Source organism: Papaver somniferum, chromosome 9 (assembly GCF_003573695.1).
Source record: "Papaver somniferum cultivar HN1 chromosome 9, ASM357369v1, whole genome shotgun sequence".
NCBI lineage: Eukaryota > Viridiplantae > Streptophyta > Magnoliopsida > Ranunculales > Papaveraceae > Papaver > Papaver somniferum.
Genome location: NC_039366.1, coordinates 9,365,893 through 9,389,517, shown reverse-complemented (window position 1 = coordinate 9,389,517; position 23,625 = coordinate 9,365,893). Strand labels below are relative to the sequence as shown.

Sequence of the window (23,625 nt, the reverse complement as noted above, 5' to 3'; positions counted from 1 at the left end):
TCCAAAAATTGGACCATTAAAAGTCTACAAAATAATCATAATCAACAATTGATAAGAACAAAAGATGAAATTTATAATAGAGATAAATGACAATTAAGCTTACAACAGTTTCATACCTTCAATAAGATTCTTCTGTGGGTAAAACCTTATCAAGGAACAATGCGAGACATGAAAAAATATAAGTAGGTATTTTACCTTCTCATACGCACGACCTTATGTTTTTTTAATACCACAACTAGAGTCACCTGTGGGCGAATCTCGTCTTATCATGTATTAAGAAACTCAAATAATTCTAATTTTCAACCTAATACATCAAAATAATAGTCACCTGTGGGTAGCTATTATTTCACATGTATATGAAACATTTAGATAACCTTAATCCTTGTTTAAACGTGTGAACGAAAACTACTTGAAGCAACATTTTTCTTATCGTTAAGTCAAACTACGAGGACTCAAAATATACAACACTTACTAGAAGAAAGTTTAGTATCACTGTGGTGAATACTAAACAATCCAGTAAATATGTACAATTGCAAATATCACACAATCTTTTCTTGTGATATTGTATGGTCCCACTCAATGATATGGACATACTTAATCTGATCATAAATTTAGTCGATTATAAACAATTATGAGAAACCCTAAAACATTAATCATAAACATTTACTCAAAGGCATATCGTCATATATAAATTGTAAGAATAACAACATCCTTTAACTAAAAATCCAAACGTAATGAACTTTTCGTAAAACAAAGTCGAGCATTAAGCAAGTCTATAAGTATAATTTAATAATGAAATTTCGTGGAAGAACATTCTTTGATGCGATAATCTGATACAAGCTTAATGATTATGTCAAATAATGGTTATAGTATGGATAAAAATGAAGGATGTTTAGAATAGGAAATGAATGTCATTTTCACAAATATTTGAGAATGTATCCAAAAACAAAACCTTAATTTCCTTAGAGGATGCAATAAATTTTTGATATTAAACACACAATAAAAAAATTCATGAAAATACTGTAATGGGTTACTCAACTCGATAATGATTTAAGTTTTAAGTAAATTTTATTTTATGCATTTTATACAAAATAATGAAAAATTATGCAGCATTTACTTAATCATGATCATTATCTTTATGCCTAGTAATTGTGGTCAAAATTGGCACTCAAATTAGAAAAAATGGAGAGAAATGACACTAGACACTCATTAAAACATAAAGTGATTCAGTTCCATAATGTATGATCAAATAAAGATCATATCTTTCAATATTTTCTTAAACACGTGAACTCAAATCACCTGTGGCTAATTGTTGTTTTAATATATTTAAGAAAATATATATTTATTATAAGCACTTGACAATACAATATTATAATGATTATGGCTCAAAAATTATTTTAAATCACCGTGGTGATTGTCAAACAACTTAACAATAATGTCATCATCATAAAAATTCGGTAATCGCTAAACCTTACCTTTACGGTTTAGCGATAAAGAACACTCTAGTATCATTCTGATGATAGCCAAAAGTATCTTGACATAATGATCTTAAAGACAATAATCTTGTACAAAAAAAAAAATCAGCATCGGGAGAAAAATCCTACCATGATGCACGTACATAAAAACCATATCGTAATGCACGCTGAAATTTAATAGTGCTAAACAATGGTTTTGATCAAAAAAAATGGTTCCAATCATCAATTTTTTTTTTTAATGAATTCGATAAGAAATGGTTTCAGATTATACGTACATTAGTTTTCAATAAAGCGGAAGCATGATTATATTTGGTACACGTTTCTATAGTTAAAAACCACGTCGTAATGTCTTAAATACATTAGAAAATTGTTTTAATTATAAACCAGTTCTATTTATGAATGTTATACGATGACCACGTACACATTATATCACACCGGAACCAAAGTCAAACAGTCAACAGAAAGGTCAAAGTCAACAATAGAAGTCAAACGGTCAGTCAAAGAATCAACGTGGAAGTCCACAAACGGTCAGTAAAAGTCAACAATTAACCACGGAAGTCAAACAGTCAGTCAACTTTATGTAAGGCAATTTAATAACAATCTGTTGACAACCAAAAGCTTAAACGTTTTAGGTCCTTAATAAAACAATATAATGACCCATTAATTATATACTCTTAACAAAGTATTCTGACCCATTAAACGACTTTTTTTTTTGTACCCACTTTCTTTTAAACATTAATTCAGCAAGAAAATAACTCATAGCCCGTTTCATACACAAACATGCAAACAGACTTTTAATCACGATCTAATCACATCATCATGTTATATCACTTTAAGTACCAATCATACGAGATCATGTTATTTTCAATCAAAAGAAATCAACCACACATCTTTTCATATATGTTTTATAAATCAAAAAGAAAAGATTTTTTTTTTTTTTGCATAGAATCATATCAAACAATTATAGTTGACCCCATGTCATAGTTAACAGGATTTAAACTTTTAAGAAATATAACCGCATGATTGATTTGCATAAACAATAAAAGGAAGAAAAACGGAAATATCAATCAAGTAAGACAAAATATTCAAATTTATTCATGATTTATTATTATTATTATTTGTTAGTGATTCATGGTATATAAACATAAACATAATTATTAAAAATCAAACCAAACATGGTGATGGATTCAAATCAACACAACAATTGCATACAATCATCATGGACAATCATGGAGTTCTAAACCAAGCTCTTGATGCCAACTATAAGTTTTATTTTATATATAAAGGATCTTTGAACAAACATGATAATCACATCATAAGCATAGTTGTGTTAGGAGGGGTACCTGAAGATGCCGTTTGATTGAATCCAGGATGTCCGACAAGAACACCCGTACAGCAGAATACCTTGAGAAGCTCTTAGTTTCTCCTTCTTGACCCTTTTGTATAATGAATAATGAAAATTCTTGAAACAATACTGATGGTTATTGAGTTCCTTTTATAGGCAGAAGGAGGACCAAGGTTCATAGGATTTATAATTAACATTCAATCTCGACCGTCCATCAAGAAAGAAGGAATATGAAAGGATCCCAAAGTTGTAACCAACATATTTACCAATATTAATAATTAACCAAATTATTACATGGCCCAAGAGAATATTTCTATGTGTAGAAAAATTCTTACACTTTGAGCCCATGGCAATTACAAGGAACAGTGGAATTCTATTCTGTTATGAATCTACTGATGTGAAAGGACAAAATCCGCAGACTTCAACAAATGATGAAGAAGAGGCTCGATATATACGTTATGACCTCAAAACTTCCACAATAAACAAACAGTTTGATAAGGGTTGCAACATTATAAACATAACTCCGCATGCAAACAGCACTGTTTCGATGTCGTTGAAAGGTGGAAGAGATCCAGGATCGTCAGTAATGCTTGGAAGATCTTTGGCTGCATGGATGCCACAGCTCAGGCGCTCTTTTCATTCGTTGGTTTTATCGAAGAAAAACTTTTCTTCAAGGACAACTTAAAATAATCATGTATTTACTAGACGTTAGTTTGTATTCTTGAATGTTCAAAATGTAAAAGAACAAGTTTTTGTACTGACAGAAATCAACCAAGTTATATTCACATGTAATTATGTGAAATCAATAGTTATAACCACCACAACATGAAAAGCCATCATGGTCCATGACTATGCTGGTCTTCATCCTTTCATTGACAGTATCTATCACTCATATGGTACACCTAGTTTTAGGGTGGTGTTACATATGGGAGAATCCAGCAGATCTGTAAAAACTTACACTTTGATGCTAACTGGAGAGTGCTTGTTTAGGGTGGTGTTAGTTCAAGACTTCCGGGTTGAAGACTTCCAGTTATGTGTCGCTATATACATGAATGTGTGTGGTAAAGTTTCTAATTAAGAGTAGCCTCAACCAGGACAGATCCAGGTAAGGGCAAAGTGTGGCAATCGCCACCACTTTCCAATTGGCTCTTTGAGGGTATGTGGTTGCATTTTCATACACATCCCCAAAAATTTCACACAAAACCTCCCTATAGTGAACGCAAAATGAGAGTTCTCTAGACACCCGTGTCTTATGATTTCAGAAAATAGTTCTATTGAACGCAAAAAATGTAAAAATGTAAACAATGAACCAGCGGAAAAATCAAAATATTTCGCCAATTATAATTCAAAATCTGAACTGAAACCAACAACTAAATGAACTAGTGTCGTGCGACAATTTATATATATAGAGACATGAAATAATAAGAGTTCATATCAAATTGAGATGGTCATGCTCATGCATACTGCAGGAAAACACTGCATACCGGTGTGCTGTAACAGACAACTAGTACCTTTATCAAACCAAATTAGGATAACATAAAAGGCCAGAAAATTACATCCCTTAAAAGTAAACATATTAAACCGAGAACACTAAGAGAAAATAAAAACACATCATCTTAAATACCTTCGATTGGGGAAAAAAACTTAGTGCATATATGGCGTGAAACTTCGTGAATTAAATGCTGACTTCATAATATGGAGTTCCTCAAGTGAACTTGACACTAACAGCATATTTTAATCCTGGTCTAAAATTAACTCATGTTAAGATCGAATTTAAGCGTCTATCCAAGGAGAGTGGTGGAAGTATTGTTGGCATTGGCTTTAGCACAAACGGCGTGTACATTATGGAATAATCATCTGAATTGCTATTATCCAAGAATAAAGAAGGACAACACAACTCTTCAAATCTTCTGGTTTGGATATTGAATTCCCAAATGTAGTTCAAGCAACCGAACAAGACAGCATAACGGTCTTTTGGATTAAAACCTAAAACCTGTACTATTATTGAAGCAGACGTTGAGTTTGTATTTCGTTTCTGAAAATCCATCGCTAGTAAGAGATTCTGTAGCTCAATACCATTGCACAACAGTTGCCAGTTGTCTTCCTTGAGCACCCAAACACTCGAAGTACTTTCAAATCTTTCAATTCTAGCATAACAGATCAAGCCTTCTGAGTCCCCAAGTATATGATCTCGAAGACTAGCACTATAATCATCTGGCAAGTCGATAGTTCTACACTGATAGTCATCAATTCGGTAGTTGTTGAGATCGTAAGTTATAATTCTATGTCCTTGGTTAATCCAATAAAGAACACCATCATGGGCAACAACATTGTCGAACAAAAGATGTTCCTTTGAGATATTATAAGGGCATGAAGCTTCAAAAGAGTTCCATTCACCCGAATTAGAGCAAAAATATATCAGCCCAAACTATCTCTGATAAACTTCTGATACGTACAACCTTGTAGCAACTCGTGGTGTAGGATGTTGAATACTCACAAAAGAAACCAACAACACCAAGATGACAAAACAAGGGATTGGGTGGTGATGGAATTGAGACCCATTTTTGTGTAAGTGGATTACAAACATAATACCTCCTCGTGCGTTTCACTGTAGTATAAACATAGTACCAAACCATTGCTAGAACCTATAACGGATAGATTTTCTTTTTGGATTTTCGTGGAATCAGTAAGAAACCTAAATGAAAAGCCACGATCTAAAATTTTAAATATGGACTCATGAATGTAAACTAGGACAGGCATAATTTCCTAACCTTAGAAACTGTAATTGATCTGCATGAACATTTTGGACATAACTTGTATGATAATGTATCCATGGGAGAGATTGGTTTTGTTGTTAAACTGAAACCATTTAGTTATGAAGTAAGGGTCAGAGAGATTAGAGGACCATACCTTCGAAACAGATTTGAACTTACATATTGATATTAGAGGAAGATGAATAAAGATATAAATCAAAATATCTTCTGTTAGAAAAGCACCCGTCATCACAATCTTTGTTCTGTCTTCTTGTTCAACAAGTTTGCGACTTTAAAAACAAAGATTTTGTTCGATAGCCATGAACAAAATCCTAATAAAGATAACCAGAGTTTGATATTGAAACTCTCAAGAATAAAGGTATCCCTGAATCCTGATTGTGGTCAAGATATATTCTGTTGGGCCACTAGCTATGGACACTTCTGATTAGACTGCGTTTCCGACTTGTGGAGTGTATCAACAACTGAAACGACGAGGTAGAGAAGATTTTGCATTATCAAAAACTTAAGTTTACAACCGGTTTCTCTAAGTCTAAATAGGGAGAAACCCCAAAAACACTTTTTTTTTTCTAACTAACATCTAAAAATAATATCTTTTCTAACTAACATATTTCCTAACCAAATGTACAATATATGAACAAATATGCGTTATCTCCTAATACTCCCCTTTAAGTTGGAGCATGGAGGTCACGGATTTCCAACCTGCGAAGAAGCAGCTCAAACTGAGGACAACCAAGAGCTTTGGTAAAAATGTCTGCAAGCTGAGCGGTTATGCGAATATGAGAAGTAATACTAGCACGGGACTGAATTTGATCTCGTACATAATGACAATCAATCTCAATATGTTTGGTGCGTTCATGAAAAAAGGGATTAGAAGCAATATGAAATGCAGATTGACTATCACAGTAAAGGCGCATAGGTTGAGAGTGAAACACACCTAGAGATTTGAAAAATGCCTTTAGCCACGTGAGCTTACTACAAGTATGAGCCATGGAACAATACTCGGCCTCAGCAGAAGAATGAGATACAGTGTGTTGCTTATTTGTCTTCCAAGATATAGGTGAGCCTCCCAAAAAAATAAAATAACCAGTAAGCGAACGACGACTAAGAGGGAAAGAGGCGCAATCAGAGTCACAATAAGCAGTAAGTTGAAGAGTACTATCCTTGCGTAAAACAATCCCTTGACCAGGATGATAACGAAGAGCTCGGAGAGCAGCTTCCCAATAAGACACCTGACGAGACTGCAATAATTGAGCCAATACATGCTCCGAGTAACACAATTCAGGACGTGTAATGGTCAAATAATAAGGAAACGATACTGGGATGGATCAGAATATAGAGGTCCATCATCAAGAGCTAAACGATGATGTTGATCGATGGGTGAAGTAGCTGGTTTTTCTCCAAGAAGTCCAGTCTTTGACTGAGTATCCAATGTGTATTTTCGTTGAGATAAAAACAGTCCATCAGCTCCTCGAGACATTTCAATTCCAAGAAAATACTTGAGATTTCCCAAATCTTTTATATCAATACAACGGCTTAAATATGCTTTAAAAAAAGTAATATCAGCGGAATTGTTCCCAGCAATAATTAAATCATCCACATAGACAAGTACAGTAATAGAATTCTCACTTCGTCGTAGGGTAAAAAGAGAATAATCAGCATAGGAATGTACAAACCCACAAGTCTTAAGAGCACCTGCAAGCTTAGCAAACCAATTACGAGGAGCTTGACGAAGGCCATACAGAGATTTATGGAGTCGACACAATTTACCAGGAGAATTAGTTGAATATCCCGGAGGAAGTTGCATATATACCTCCTCATCAAGATCCCCATATAGAAAAGCATTAGGAACATCCATTTGATGTAACTCCAAGTCACGAGCAACTGCGACTACTAAAAATGTTCTAACAGAAACCATTTTATCTACGGGAGCAAATGTTTCATGATAATCCACCAAAGTCGAGGCAAACCCAATTAAACAAAACCAAAGTCGAGGCAAGGATTATATCCTCTAGCCTTAAGACAGATTCACCCCGCACCGGTGCTTACGAATTATCGATGTTCGTCTCCCAGGATACAATGACTATCTTCTCGATGTAGTAGCACTCCAAACTTCGAGAAACTGCGAACCGAACTTAAAGTGATGAACTCTTTCTTTAACACAAACTAAATTGATGATTTTAGAATGCAGTAGGATGATAATTAGGTTTCTTATCCATTCTTTTTAAGTGTGTGTAGGGTTTATATAGAAATTACTAGTGCCTCTTCATGAAGAATCACGATGCTTCAAATACCTCTTCATTGAAGAGTCATGATCCTTCAAGGATTTCTCAAGCGATGCGTCTCTTGAATTCCAAACTGAATTCTATTTGGGTCTTAGGTTTCATTTAGTTTCAAAATTTGGCCATAATTTGGGATGTCCATTAAGATAAGTCAGTTTCTTGTTGATGATACTGAATCATCTGTTTCTAAGATTCTGTTCACACGGAGTACATACTATAAAATGATAGTTTTCTCTTGAATCTTAGAACACTAATAGTTGCTTAACCGGTGAGTTATAATACTCGCAATGACTTGCACTTCATTAGATACAGATATCTAATAATTGTGTCTCTCGAGAACACTTATCTAGATTAACAATGAGTCGTATAGTGCATAGTTGCGACAAAGCATAACCCCACAATTCCTAGGCATCAACTAGGATTTAGCAAATCATTATTCCTGTGTAATGATCTGTATTTCAACAACAAATTTGTTAGCCTTTTGCTAGTTAAATCGCTAAGCGCCAAAGAAAAAGCCCAATATTTTCAAACTAGGTTTGAATTGTCACGTCACCATTTTTCAAACTAGATTAGAATTTTCAGGGACAACATCCATCCGGTTGTATGAGCCATTGGTAACAAGGCATTGCCCATAGATCCAATTTGGTAGCAACTTATTCTTCTCTAAATCGCACTTGCAATTTTCTTAATGCTAACTTGTCAAAGCACCCCCACATTTCACGATTGTAATCCAATCTTAGGAAACATCAGTGAAATGGATATATCCTTTACTTTGACGAACATTTTCCTTGACTGGTGGTGCCTGTTGTTGTACTGACAACCATTTGAAAACACCCTCAATGAGTACATGAAAAAAAACATCTCGGATTTTCATATGCGAGTGAGTTTTCCCTTTTCTGGTTTCTTCTGGGGATAATTCAAATGTTATCACCCCCACAATCCAGCGGAAAACCAGAAGAACTCATTCTGTGACATTCCAGTATGAAACTTGAAATTTAAAATTTCCGAGATTTGACCGTACATGAAACTCCGTTGTCAGTTTCATACTGATCACAGTTGCACCGTTTCAAAACAACCTACATTGAATAATATAAATGAAGCATTACTATCCAATCCAAATAACTGATCAGAGCAAAATGTCTTAATTAATTGACCCCTGGTAACGGATTAACCCTCAATTAATCACAGATCAAGTAATTAATCTTTCAACATTTGTCAATAACTTACAGAAAGGTTAATGGGGTTTGCCCACCATTAATTTTAAGTTGCATGCTTCATTTTCTGTCATGAACCGCAAGAATTCAAACTCAATCTCACGATTCATTCCACCAATACTAAGATATACTAGAATGAAGGGACTTATCTGTGTTTCTCATGATCCCCCTACTTTGGGCGCCAGATAGAAAATTTCAATTTCAAATTATAGATGCATTTAGTCAACGAATTTTCGTTCGTGTGGAGGATTGTTGGAAAATTGTTATTGACGTTACAATTTTCGTGTGAATAGAAAATCCTTTGTATGTTGGATTTGTAAATGGGCTGTATACATATTAGTTGGACCTTATAGTATTTGGCCCAATTAGGAAGAGTTAGTTACCGTGAAACTAAGAGAAATCTAATAGAGGACATCCAAGAAAGGCCCATGTCCAAGTTTATACTGTCGGTGGTGATGGTCAGTGGAGAAACAATGGATCCATCCATATTTCCCCACAATTGTACCCAGCAGGTAATGCAAATGGAGCTCTTCATTGGATGCACCGAAGTAATAGCAATATATATTTGGGAGCTACGCCCGTCAGTTAGAACTACTTAGGTTTAGGTTTAGACAAGAAGATAATAGACTAAGAAGAGGATACAGAGAAAGTGTAACTTTATTAAGTTATTGTCGTACATGTATTGCAACATAATCTGGGCAAGGAGCTTGGGATGACTGCTGACGATCCATGCATTGCAACATAATCTGTTACCATTATCCATGAGCTCAACAAATTACATTTTATTCAATTACAAGAGATATTAAAATGGCAAGCTCACCTTTGTGATAAATTCAACTTTGGTTGCTAGGCTGTCCCTGTCCAATTTGTCTAGATATTGTGCATCACTTTGGCTAACTTTTGCAGCAATGAGTGGTGTTGCAGTATCTATTTGGGATTATCTTTATCTTTGGCGATGTCTGGTCCAAAGGCTTCAGCTAGTGCATCAATATCTAGTTGGGAGCTACGCCCGTCAGTTAGAACTACTTAGGTTTAGGTTTAGACAAGAAGATAATAGACTAAGAAGAGGATACAGAGAAAGTGTAACTTTATTAAGTTATTGTCGTACATACGAATCGTGAATATACATCATATATATATATACAGACTTTGCTTGTACTTCAGGCTAAAGTATTTCCTAAAGAAGTGTTTCCTAACATACAAGAATTCCAAAATAAACAAACTCTTAATAGAGTAACTTGGGTCACGTTATACATGTACCGGATACTGTGTTAACACCCTCCCGCAAGCGCAACGGATTATCCTGAATCGTTAGCTTGAACCTTAAAAGAGAACCTGTCTCTGATAATGGTTTTGTGAATATATCCGCAATCTGATCCTCAGATGATATAAACCTGACATCAAGAAGTTTCAAAGCAACTTGATCACGAACAAAATGATAATCAATCTCAATGTGCTTTGTTTTTACATGAAATATAGGATTGACGGTGAGATAAGTAGCACCAAGATTGTCACACCATAGAACAGGGAGTGATTGAGTGGAAATACTAAGTTCTGAAAGAAGTGATTGAATCCACATAATTTCAACAATAGAAATTGCAAGTCCCCTATATTCTGCTTCAATACTGGAACGAGATACTCTCTTAAACTTCCATTAAAGGATCCTTTCTATAAAAGGAACTATTAGGAAATAATATATGAGAGTCTATATTTAGGAGATATGCACATTAAGTTGTGAGAGTTATATTAGGAAAGTGTTCTATGTTTAGAGTTTGATCTTAGTTAGGAAAGTATCTTGAGTGGTCGCCAAGTTTGTGAACAATATAAATAGGCTATTAAGCCATGAGAATTAAGACACGAAGATTATTATCAATGTAGTCTTTTACCATCTTAAGGATCGAGCAAGAGAGAGGAGAGCATAAACGCGGAAGCGTAAAAGACTACATTGATAATAATCTTCGTGTCTTAATTCTCATGGCTTAATAGCCTATTTATATTGTTCACAAACTTGGCGACCACTCAAGATACTTTCCTAACTAAGATCAAACTCTAAACATAGAACACTTTCCTAATATAACTCTCACAACTTAATGTGCATATCTCCTAAATATAGACTCTCATATATTATTTCCTAATACCCTCCCTCAAGATGGAGCATGTAGATCACGAATGCCCATCTTGGACCAAAGAAATTTAACTTCGGTTTTCTTTTTTCTTCTTCTTTTTTCAACGCTTTTGCGAAAAAAAATCTTCAGACCGTAGTTTAAGGACGTTTCGGTCCCCTTCATAGTTTAAGGACATTTCGGTCCTCTTCGTAGTTTAGGGACATTTCGGTCCTCTTTGGAAGTTTAAGGACATTTCGGTCCCATCTTCGTAGTTTAAGGACATTTCGGTCCTCTTCGTAGTTTAAGGACATTTCGGTCCCATCTTCGTAGTTTAAGGACATTTCGGTCCTCTTCGTAGTTTAAGGACATTTCGGTCCCAATGCAAGTTTAAGGACATTGCGGTCCCATCTTCGTAGTTTTAGAACATTTCGGTTCCATCTTCGTAGTTTAAGGACGTTTCGGTCCTCTCTTCATAGTTTAAGGACATTGCGGTCCCAATGCAAGTTTAAGGACATTGCGGTCCCATCTTCGTAGTTTTAGAACATTTCGGTTCCATCTTCGTAGTTTAAGGACGTTTCGGTCCTCTCTTCGTAGTTTAAGGACATTGCGGTCCCATCTTCGTAGTTTTAGAACATTTCGGTTCCCTTCGTAGAATACTTCTTGTACTCTTGGTTTCTTGGTTTCTTCGATAGAATACTTTTTGTACTCTCTCGACAACTCATAGGGTTTCAACCTATTATTGTTGTTTTTTTTCTCATCACCTCTTGGTGATTGTTTTCTTCTCTTTTTTTTTTCTTTCTTCACAACATGAATGTTGTTTCTTCTTCTCTTGTTCCAGTCACGCTATTTTTGCGAAACCTTCACACTTCTTTGTTCTTCAAGATTCTCTCACAATCTTGTCGTCTTTACAAAGTCTGCCACACTTTGTAGGATCTCTAAGTTTCTGCCACAAACTCTTCAACCACACTTCACTTCTTCCAACTTTTATTACGCACACTACTGTCACCAGCTTTCTTCTCTCACGCTTCTGCAACAATTCTTCAGTAACACTTAACTGTTAATCTGTAACAGTTCTTCTGTAACTCTTCTGTAACAACCCTCTGTCACGCTTCTGTAACAATCGCTCACTGTAACACCCTTTAATAACACTTCTGTCCAACTGTGACAAATCTTTAGTAACACTTCTGTAACAAATCAATGCCTTTTTTTTTTTTTAAATCGTGTTCCAGCTTCTCCAACAGTGACCATAAGTCAACCCACCAAAACACGTCACACGTCTTTGGACTGCCATCATACAATGGCAACAATCACAAAAAACATTTTAACTCTGAACTTCTCCTTCACTTCGGCAATCCACCAACAGTAGCACCATCGTGAACAGGCCAAGCTCATCCCCTAGTTGTCTTCCATCAACTTTTTTTTTTTTTTTTTCAAGAGCAATCAAACTCCAGCAGCTCATTCTCACAGCTAACTCTATTAACAGACCCTTCATATCACAGTTTACCGTCTCTCTACACTTGATCTCCAGCAATCTTCCAATACCATCACATCCAGATCATCTCCACCATTCTCAAACCACAGACTACCCTTGTTTGCTTCACACAAACAATCAACAGCAAAAATTTCTTCATGTAATTATTATAGAACGAAATACTTTTTTTTTTTCACGGCTTCAAAACATCCCTTCTTTTCCACGAACAAAATCTCCAAACAAGAATAGCTGGACTACGATGGAAACCATACGTCTTCTTCACAGTTCTCTTCTTCCTTATTCTTCTTGATCTCAAGATTGTAGTAGCAACGGCAGCAAAACTTTCTCTCGCCTTCTTGTTTGAAAGCGTAAGACTTCAGTCACCGCCGCAACCTAGGTTTCTTTCTCGTGCTTGCTTACAACAGCAAACTTTTTTTTTTTTTTTTTTAACCCTAAACCGAAAACTCTCTAACTTTCTCTCGCTCTCCTCTCTCCCTCTCACCTTGCTCTGATACCATCTTAAGGATCGAGCAAGAGAGAGGAGAGCATAACCGCGGAAGCGTAAAAGACTACATTGATAATAATCTTCATGTCTTAATTCTCATGGCTTAATAGCCTATTTATATTGTTCACAAACTTGGCGACCACTCAAGATACTTTCCTAACTAAGATCAAACTCTAAACATAGAACACTTTCCTAATATAACTCTCACAACTTAATGTGAATATCTCTTAAATATAGACTCTCATATATTATTTCCTAATAGGAACACACCGGCATGTGTTTGAGTATTATTCACAGCCTATTTATTTATAAAAGGAACACATCGGGCTGTGTTTTATTCACACCGAACGTAAGGTGGAGACGAAAGCTACAGCAACACCAACAACATGAATATGGAGAAGCTTCCCACAGAGATCGTAGAAAACATGCTTAGTAGATTAACAACTGAAGAAGCTTTACCAGCCAAACATGTTTGCAGAACTTGGAGAAGTTTCCTCTGTAGTAAGACTGATAACGTAGGTTTGCTTTTCGCTGAATCATGCCCTGGATTTTGTAATGCAGTTTACCAATTTTACTATGGTCATGAGTACCAATTTTACTATGGTGATGAGTATAATGGTCTTCGTGGGAAGATGTACTACACTAAAAATACACTTTTTAAGAAGCACAATGGAGAACCTGTTCCGTGGGGGAAATACTTGAATGGCATGGTTGGGTCATGCAATGGTTTGGTTTGTTTCCAAAGACAACAGCCGCATCTTGGACCTGGAAATCCTTTTTTAATTTGCAATCCTCTCACGGGAGAAGTTGTGTATATTCCGAAAACTAAAACACATAAAAGGCAATTTATGCCGGAGTATTTCCAATGGAGTATGATAAGTGGGTTTGGTTATTGTCATTCAACCAACGAGTAGAAGATTGTTAGAATGTACTACAGAGGACACACAAGAAAGGCTCATGTCCAAGTTTATACTGTCCGTGGTGGTGGTGGTAAGTGGAGAAACAATCGATCCATCCATATTTACCCGCCATTCTATGCAGCAGGTGTCTATGCAAATGGAGCTCTTCATTGGCTGCACCGAGGTGATAATAGTACTTGCCTCAACGATGATTATACAATCACAGCCTTCGACTTGGAAGATGAGAAGTTCCATTCCATCCCAATGTCACGTTTTGCACATGTATATTCTAAACATTGCCCCAAGTTGCTAGGAGGTAATAATCTGTATACCGGTCCTAAACCTTATTGCACGGATATTTGGGCGTATAAGAGAAAAGATACTAACACCACTTGTGACATGAAAGAAAACTACAACGACGAGAATTCGTGGCATTGAATCAACGAGTTCAGAATAGAGCGGGAAGAGCCACACTGGAAAGATCTGTGGTTGTTTGAGCCCATGGCAATTACAAGGAACGAACTTCTATTGCGCTTTGAATCTAATAAGACTGAACTTCTATGGCCTTACAAATCTAATAGGACTCACCATATACGTTGTTATGACCTTAAAACTTCTAAAATGAACGAATCTTTTGTTGCTACGGGTTGCAACATGATAAAGATAACTCCCCATGCAAACAGCATTGTCTCGATGTTGTTGAAAGGTGGAAGATATCGTGGATCGTTAGTAAAGCTTCGAAAATCTTTGGGTGCATGGATGTCACAGCTCAGGCGCTCTCTTCATTCGTAGGTTTTCTCGAAGAAACACTTTTTCTCTAAGGACAACTCAGAACAATAATGTATTTACTAGACGTTAATTTCCATTCTTGAATGTTGAAAAATGTAAAAGCAAGTTAGGAGTATTAGTCAAATACAGGACTTGACCAAGTCTATCTGTCAGTATTGTATTAGTATAAATACCTACCTCCTGTAATTGTAAAAGATACCTGAAATATATTATTCAGTAATATATTCTCTACCATTACATTCTATAGATTTAACATGGTATCATTCGGGAAAAATAATCACTGAAATTCTTTTTCGATCCTAGGTTTTCATCTCCATACTTTTCTTTAATGGAGAATCAACCTTCAGTTTCCGCTGCATCATCATCTTCTTCATCATCAAAACGTTACAAGAAGAAGAAGAAGAAAAAGAAAAAGAAATCAAATTCTGATATTGAAGAAGCTTTTACTTCCGTTGCTCTAATGATCAGAAATTTGGGGTGTTTTGGCTACAACGATGATGAATTCCTAATTGACAGAGGTAATTTTTTTGATACAATTTGGAATATTCTCAGTTCTTGTTTTCAAATAAGAGTTTTTTTTTCAACTTAGGGTTCTTGAAATTGCTGGTTTATGATTGTGTTCTTTACAAAGACTCATTCATCTTTTTAACCCCAACCCTTCTACGAAGCCGTTTCTTCCTCTAATTCCTCAAAACCTAATTTTCTGTTCAATTCAATACCATCAACTTATTATATCTTTTCAAACACTAAAGATTAAATCTTTCTCATCAACAAAATCATATCACCTTTTTCTTAACCAATCTTGATATTGAATCGATTTTGGTGTATATTCAATATGTCGTTGTTACTCCTGGTGAAAATATATTCTGTAAAAACAGTTGAAAATTTGATGAATTCTGTAGCAGTAGTATACAAGGGGTACCTTCAAGGATGGTGTACTGATTAGGGGAAATTACTTCTTATTTATGATTTATGGCGATTGACATACCATTATCAGTAATACTATTGGAACTACTCTTCCCAACAACAGCAACTTCAAATAACAAAGCTAAATCAGTCACAGAGAGTTACCAAGAGATGAAATAAAAATTCGGGTTTTGATATTAATCGTTTTACTCTAGTTAAGCTGATTAACAAGGATTGATTATGTGGAGGTCTCGTCAAAGTATCATGATGTACAATCTCGGGGTTCAATGTTTTTTGTTGCACGCAACAGTAAATCAATATTACCTGTGCGCAGTCATCTGTGACAGTTGCTGGACTAGCTATGTAGCATATCAGGTTGAGATGGCAAGATGTGAACTAATTGGCGTCTGTGATTTTTGTTTATTAGCAGCAGCAGCTATGGCAAGCAAGTTATGATCATTAGACCATTCTTTGCCAAGTTGATGAGATGGCATAGTAGTTGGCGTCACTAGCTGTAGGTTATCATTGCCAGACCCCTCTTTCTCAGGCTCACTTAATGGCATAGCAGCAGCAGGCTCCACAGATTTCAAATTATTATAATCACAACACTCTTTCTTCATTTCGGGTGAGTTCAAGAGTTCATCTACAAGGAAGAAGAACTCATCTGTGGAGTAGTTGTCGGCAACGTGAAAGAAATTGCTTATTCCTGGTGTCACATCACATTCTTTGGTGAGTAATCAAAAACTTCCATACTACTACCAGGGTATAGGTTTCTCCCTACGGATGAACAACTGATAGTACATTATCTACTACCTAAAGTTGAAGGAAGGACTTTGAATTGTTACAATTACATATTCGATGTGAACAACATTTATGACTACAAAGATCCTACTGAGTTATTTGATGATATATTACAAAACAGTAATGGTCAAGATACGGGAGCATCTGGAAGGTGGATTATGCATGAGTACACTTCTTGATTCTTTTTACCAGGATAACAACAAGAAGGAATCTGTCGTATAAAACGGATTACTACCCTTTGCAAGTATTGCGCCACAACTCCAACCACAGTCAGTACCCCTGGTTAGTAAGAAACCATCTGCACCAGTACCAGAACCAGTACAGTCCTCATAACTACCAGCAACATCCGTGCACGAAATGGGGTCATCAATGTCAACACAATCATCCGCCTGTGAAGTAGGGTCGTCATTGTCAGCACCATCATCAGCAAACATGGAACCCCTGATTCTCATAAGAGGAATTCACTGTGACATGAATGGGTTCAACTAATCAACAACAGCAGCTTCAACTTCAACATCAATCCAACAGCAGTAGCTTCCGGGTAATATCAACATTCATATGGGTAATAACTTTTTAATGACAATTTTCCCCATTTGTTCATTGTTACTTCTTTATGTGTGAGTTTAACATATGAAGTAATAATTTTCAACACCTAACTGGTCCTAAAAACTTTTCAATAACCAGCTATATGACTTGTTACTTTAAAACAAGTCATATCAATCCTTTACAGATCTGGTCTTACAAACACCAGTTTCTAAGTATCAATTTGAGTCTCTTAACCAACAGAGAACACCAAAAACAATTTGAGTCTCTTAACTAACAGAGAACACCTAAACAAATGCCAGAAGCTACTATTTCTGCTGTCATTCAACTTCTGTTGCTGCAAGTTCTAATTCATAAAAAGGTTCAACAATTGCCACTTGCCCTGCTACTTCGATATTTTCTGGTGCAGTTCCTTCATCAACTAATACTTTTACTACTGCTGTTTTTACTGTTTCTGTTGCCGCTGATGTTTTCTGATTGCTGTAGCTTACTTTAGTTGTGTTTTATTTACTATTATGTGAGTATGAGAGGGTGTTCTACCTTTTCTTTTTACTTGTTTCTTGTTCAAACTTCCTCTTGCAGTGTGTGCATTTGAGGAGGTATTTTTGCTGTCAAACTCTTACAGTGTCTGCATGTAACGTTTGAGGGGGTGTATTAGTCAAATACAGGACTTGACCAAGTCTATCTGTCAGTATTGTATTAGTATGAATACCTACATCCTGTAATTGTAAAAGATACCTGAAACATATTATTCAGTAATATATTATTACATATTATTCAGTGATACTCTGATATCATGTAAAAATATCAGAGTAAGAAAAGTAGAGAAGAAAGGTTGTATACCGTGTTTCCTAGATGAGTCAAGTGTTTTCTAGATGAGTCAAGTTTAACTCAAATAGGTTTTAACGAGTCAAGCACCGGGTTCAGGCGCCTCGCTTCAGGTAGTTGTCAACTTGGAAAAGGAAAAAGAAAGATCAAGTAACACACACTACTAGGGATGCACATACTCCGGTACGGCCCGGTTTTCTTATGGAACCGGTGTCTGTACCTGGTGTTGACCGGTATCTCCTTTTGAGGACCGGTACTTGTACCTGTACCAGGTGTTGTACCGGTCCTCCGGTACCGGTCCGGTACAAGTCCGGTACCGGGTTTTTACCTGCAAAATCATCATCACTGTAGGATGAGCAAAGCTCAACTGTACCACAATTACATCATGTACCCAACCTAGCATGCATCTAGCTCTGTTTATTCAATATTCATTGTAAATATCATCTCAACTCATGCAATACAACACCTAGCAATGCACTACCATTGTTAATCTGTAACAATTCATACAATAGAATAAGAATTTACATCATAATCCATCTACACCACCAGCATCAGAACTTCAAGCAGAACCCAATCACCATCAATCGATTTCAATCTAAGCATCAGATATATTCATTCTCAGATCATAAAACCCCACAAATCGCCCAAAACCAAATTGAGTTGTAGCCAAACCTATTCTCATACTCTAATTACAAAACCCATCTATTATTTCATTACAAAGATTTAATTACAAAATCTTGTTGTTTGATTTCAACAAAAAACCCAATTCGTAAAATCTTAAATCACACATGCAATTAGTTTCTTAAAAAAACAAAAGAAGAAGAAAAAGAAGTGAAGAAGAAGGTTTATCCTCTTTAATCTCTAACCACCACAAGATCTCCTTTCTTAATTACATAACCCCCTATCTCCAAATCCGACTCCAACCCAAGGTTCCAAATCTTGTAAAACACCAAATCAAATCTTCATATTCAATTTCTCCACCAAATCGAAAAAACCCTAAATCAATCTACAATCTACAATCAAACCCTAACTCAAACTAACAAACCCTAAATCGAAATGATGGTGAAGAAGAAGAATAAACCAGAGATGGTGAAGAAAAAGAAGAAATAATCGGACTGATTCTTAGTCTACTGTTGAATTACCTGATAGAGATGGTGAATCGATGATACTCTGAAGAACACAGAAGAGAAGAGGTTTGCCGCTGTTTTTCAGAGAGAAAAAAAGAAGAAGAAAAATGAGAGTGAACTGATTCTTCTCTCGATAGTCGGTAGTCTATACCTAGTATGGACGACTACGATTAAAAACCTAGCTTGATCTTAACGGCTAATAATCACCGGTACATATGGTCCGGTTCAAGTCCGGTCCTCCCCAAGAACCGGTGTCTATACCGGTCTAGACCGGTTCTCAACTTCCATTACCGGTGTCTGTACCTGTTAGACCGGTTCCGGTTCGGTGCCGGTCCGGTAATTCCGGTTCCATTCCGGTCCAGGTCCTCTCAACCGGTTCTTGTGCAGCCCTACACACTACGATCACACTGGGAAAATCAGAGCTCAACCAACATCAAAGTTATGTGATTCATAATAGAATCAGTTTGAAACTTAGCTGTGTTTTTATTATCGAGACTTTTTAAGCTTTTATATTTAGTGCATGTGCATGGTTGGATAACCCATAGTCATACAACGAATGAGCTTTTGGAAGCTGTATGAGTTGAGTGTGCAGATTACACAAAGCTCTAAAGTCTGAAATTGATCGCAACATGCTAGTAAAAGAACCAGTATATGCTACCAAAATAGAGACATTAAACAGGAATTTAAAATCTAGGCAGTGTTGGAGTATGTGGCTCGATAAACACCACATATGTATATCTAGGATAGTCCCACATGGAATAAGAGGAAGTACATGTGGTGTCTAATAAATTTGGGCATCTCCTTACATAGCACCGATGCCTTTTAGATTAAAACCCCACACCTATTCCAACAGGTGGTCAAGTGAGGACAGTACCGGTGCTATGTGGTCGGGCCCGGAAGTATTAAGAAAAATATTGAGGCCACAACACAATTTAAGAAGTCAGCATGTATATTGTGAAAACCAACATATTACCCACCATTGAGTAAAAGGACTTGGAATGAGAACTGTACACGATCAGGATCAGCATTTTTTTTCCCTGATCAAGAAATGCTCAAACACAAAAATCGAAAGCGTCTATCCACGAAGGAGGTTGAAGTATTGTTGGCATTGGTTTTAGTACAAATGGCTTCGTGATCTCCCAAAAATCAAATGAAGTACAGATATTCAAGAATGAAGAAGGATAGCGTAGCTCCTCAAATCTTTTGGTTCGGATATTGAACTCCCAAATATAGTCCCAGCAACTGAGAAAAACAACATGATGGTCTACCGGATTAAAACCTACAAGCTGTACTTGATCAGCGGAACCCAAAACATGTCTTGTACTTGGTTTCCGATTCTCCATTGCTATAAGGATTTCATGTAATTCAACACCTTCGTACAACAGTTGCCAGTTGTCTTCCTTGAGCACCCAACCACTCAAAGTTCTCTGATTTCTGTTAATTCTAGCGTAACAGATAACGCCTCCTGACTCCCCAAGGATGCGAATTTGAGGATTAGGACAAAATTCATCCTGCAAATTGATAATACTACACTGATAGCCATCCGTTCCGTGGTTGTGGAGATTATAAGCTGTGATTCTACATCCGTTATTAATCCAATAAAGAACGCCATTATGGGTAACAGCGTTATCATTAGAACCAGCCAATGAGACATTATCAGGGAATGAAACATGAACCTTTTTCCATTTCCCCAAATTGGAACAAAATACATCAGCGTAAAATTTCCCATTAAAATTTAAGATACATACCACCTTGAAACAACTGGCGGTGCGGGGTGACGCATAATCACAAAAGAAACCAATAACACCGACATGACGATCCGGGGAAATGGTTGGTGAAGGAAATGAAACCCAATTTTGTGTGAGTGGATTACAAACATAATACCTCCTACTGTAGTTCCCTTCAGTATAACAAAGTACTAAACCATTACTAGAGCCTACGAAGTGTAAATTTTTTTCTTGAATTAATTTAGATCGCATAAGAAACCTAAACGAAAATCCATGATCATGTCTAGATATGAACTGGGAATATGAACTAGGACATGCATAATGTTTCAACATTCTTGTATGATATTGCATCCACAGGAGAGACTTGTTTGTGTTGTTATAGTGAAACCATTTGGCTATGAAATTAGGGTCTGAGAGAACAGATAACCATACCTTGGAAACAGATCTGAACTTGTAGATTGAAATTAGAGGAAGACAAGTAAAAATGCCGATCATAATATCCTCTGGGAGAAAGGTGCCTACCGGCACAATCTTTGTTATTGAATTTCTCATAGAACTGTTGGTCTCCCATCTTGACTTCTTCATTCTTATATGCCTATGACTTTGACTTCTAGACTGAATTTTTTTTAGGTTTCTAGGGTTTCGCATGATTATGAGTGAGTATATATAAGAAAACCTAATGAATTCGGAAGAGTAAGTTGGATTAACTAAAGATCTAATAAATAATGAAAACTAGAGATTAATAATGAAGAAAATAACTTTGATAAGCTGAAATCAATATATTCACAAAAACCATAGCCAAACTAGAAAACAATAACTAAGAAAATAACTTTGATAAATCAATACTACGCCTCTTTATATAGGCTTCAGCGATTTCCAATAGAACTAGGACTAGGAAAAAGAACAACAATATCAAACTTAGCCTTAAACTTCCCTTAAAAAAAGTAACGGAGCCTATATGCTTTGCCTCAAAGATTATACAATCACAGCCTTCGATTTGGAATTTTGGAAGATGAGAAGTAGCATTTTATCCCAATGTCATGTTTTGAAGATGTAAAACATATGCATCGCACCCCAAGTTGTTGGGAGGGCTTACTAATCTGTATTTGGTGCATACTACCAGTGATAACTGATAAACCTTATTGCAAGGATATTTGCCTTGGGCTGCATAAGAGAAAAAAATACTAATACCACTAATGCTTGCTATACGAAAGAAAACTACAACGACAAGAATCTGTGGCAATGGATCAAGCAGTTCAGAATATAGTGGGAAGAGATATACTGGAGAGATTTGTGGCTCTTTCAGCCCATGGAAATTACAAGGAATGGTGAACTTTTATTGCGTCATCATGATGCCTATGATGACAAGACCATTTGTACATATTGTTATGAGACAATGAACCAACTTTTTGATGATTTTAATGACAAGGACAGCATGGTGATAAACATAAGTCCTCACACTTACAGCATTGTTTCGATGTCGTTAAGATGGAAGAGATATCCAGGATTGTCAGTAACGCGTCAAAGATCTTTTAACGATGGAAGAGATCCAGGACCGTCAGTAACGTGTCAAAGATCTTCGGGCGCATCATGGATGTCACAACTCAGGCGCTCTCTTCATTCGTTATTTTTCTCGAAGTACAAAAATCTTCATGGGTTGTATTTGTATTTCTGCACATTGAATACTGTCGGGTAATGTCCGCAAGAGTTTATTTCACGTACCAAAAAAGACCTGTGACTTGACTTCATCTTTTGTTTCTTTAGATATGAACTGGGAATATGAACTGCGACATGTTGAAAAATACACGTTTCGACCTATTCATATGCACGTATACATGCACCCATTCATATGCGCGTACACTGTCGGGAATTTTTTGCTATCCTTTTGAACCCGGGAACTTGAACTTCAACTATACCTTCTTGTTCAATACCAAGCTAGGCATAGAGCCAATGGTCAACCATGTGGCTGTAGTTTAGTGGTTAGAATTCCACGTTGTGGCCGTGGAGACCTGGGCTCGAATCCCAGCAGCCACAAATTCTTTTTCTTTTTCTTCTTCTTTTTTTTAATCATTTTTTGGTCATCAGAAGTTCTGTGGGTAGAGATGAGAGGGAGAAAAACATTTGCCACCATCCCATTTACAAGGAACTCATTCGCCAGACAAAATAAAAAACTTGCAAAGTTAGAGTAATATTTCAGAATCTGGTCAAGTATGATGATCACCAATAGCATGCAGCCAGCTGAAATATATGTCACTAGTCTCTATGGTGATATTTGCAGCGTTGGTGAGTGAGTGTTCACCTCAACGTAGCATTTTGGATCCCATCCACGCCTCTATAAAAAATCAAAAAACACAGATTTCCGATACCACAAACAAGCATATGGCACTGAATTCGTTTGGAAGTTTGAGATAAAAAAAATGGCATACAACACCCAACACTAGTGTTATGGGATAAGAATAACGACGCATATGATATGAATTGGTCGCTCCTTGGTCATTACAGCACCGCACGAACCGAAGTTAAAACCCTAGCAATACCCGTTAATCCTTAGAAGAGACTACTGATCGAATTGATCGGGTATAAAGTGTAAAACAAGAGTTGAAAAGTTGAAAGATTTAATAAGATTATACTCCTGTGAAGTTAACTTAATCTGTGAAGTGGGAGTATACATTTCAGATAATATTTTTATGCAACAGGTTACAGGATTGATTACTCAACCTGTGAAGTTAACTTAAACTTTTTGTTCTGTCTTCTGAAGTAAAAAGGATATCACACATATGCATCGTTTGTTTTAAGCACATAACCCTTGGACGGTTTGTTTTTGGACGCTAATCAAA

The 23,625-nt window shown here is 36.3% G+C and overlaps 1 non-coding gene across 1 annotated transcript; it reads left to right on the top strand.

Moving 5' to 3' along the window:
* Nucleotides 1-22,750: 22,750 nt before the first annotated feature.
* On the top strand, nucleotides 22,751-22,822 carry TRNAH-GUG. The gene has a single exon. It is a non-coding gene; the product is annotated as a tRNA-His (tRNA).
* Nucleotides 22,823-23,625: the final 803 nt, after the last annotated feature.